A 1,153-nucleotide genomic window follows, 5' to 3' on the forward strand; every position below is an offset into this window, starting at 1 on the left:
AGTTTTCCACGGTTTCCACCCCTCCCTCCATACCGCAGCAACACGAGTTTTTTCCACCCCTTTCAGAACGCGCTCTTCGCGCCACAAAGCCGCCCCAAGACGCGCGAGCAATGAGCATCGAGCTTAAACATATCGCAAACGTCAAACATAATATAACGGGATTAATATATATCGCGCACGTGCGACATGTTTGTCACAAGGCGCAAAAAATAATTATAAAAGGAATGCAACACGAGGACTTCCCAGGAGGTCACCCATCCTAGTACTACTCTCGCCCAAGCACGCGTAACTTCGGAGTTCTGATGGGATCCGGTGCTTTAGTGCTGGTATGATCGCATCCGACATGTTTCCCCGTCTTCGTCCCTTATGCTTGCCACTCCCAGGTCCGCTCCAAAGACGATTCTACGTTCTCACTATCATTACAACCGTTCCCTAACAATGGATAATGTCCTATACTACTTACTCTCCCGCTCAATCACGGAGACGAGTTTTCCACGGTTTCCACCCCTCCCTCCATACCGCAGCAACACGAGTTTTTTCCACCCCTTTCAGAACGCGCTCTTCGCGCCACAAAGCCGCCCCAAGACGCGCGAGCAATGAGCATCGAGCTTAAACATATCGCAAACGTTAAACATAATATAACGGGATTAATATATATCGCGCACGTGCGACATGTTTGTCACAAGGCGCAAAAAATAATTATAAAAGGAATGCAACACGAGGACTTCCCAGGAGGTCACCCATCCTAGTACTACTCTCGCCCAAGCACGCTTAACTTCGGAGTTCTGATGGGATCCGGTGCTTTAGTGCTGGTATGATCGCATCCGACATGTTTCCCCGTCTTCGTCCCTTATGCTTGCCACTCCCAGGTCCGCTCCAAAGACGATTCTACATTCTCACTACCATTACAACCGTTCCCTAACAATGGATAATGTCCTATACTACTTACTCTCCCGCTCAATCACGGAGACGAGTTTTCCACGGTTTCCACCCCTCCCTCCATACCGCAGCAACACGAGTTTTTTCCACCCCTTTCAGAACGCGCTCTTCGCGCCACAAAGCCACCCCAAGACGCGCGAGCAATGAGCATCGAGCTTAAACATATCGCAAACGTCAAACATAATATAACGGGATTAATATATATCGCGCACGT

General features: G+C 49.3%; 2 non-coding genes across 2 annotated transcripts; both read right to left on the reverse strand.

Moving 5' to 3' along the window:
• Positions 1-221: 221 nt before the first annotated feature.
• On the reverse strand, positions 222-340 carry LOC123178242 (5S ribosomal RNA). The gene has a single exon (XR_006489425.1). It is a non-coding gene; the product is annotated as a 5S ribosomal RNA (ribosomal RNA).
• A 367-nt stretch (positions 341-707) lies between these two features.
• Positions 708-826, reverse strand: LOC123178241 (5S ribosomal RNA). The gene has a single exon (XR_006489424.1). It is a non-coding gene; the product is annotated as a 5S ribosomal RNA (ribosomal RNA).
• Positions 827-1,153: the final 327 nt, after the last annotated feature.

The sequence above is a fragment of the Triticum aestivum genome, unplaced genomic scaffold (genome assembly GCF_018294505.1).
Source record: "Triticum aestivum cultivar Chinese Spring unplaced genomic scaffold, IWGSC CS RefSeq v2.1 scaffold96580, whole genome shotgun sequence".
Taxonomy (NCBI): domain Eukaryota; kingdom Viridiplantae; phylum Streptophyta; class Magnoliopsida; order Poales; family Poaceae; genus Triticum; species Triticum aestivum.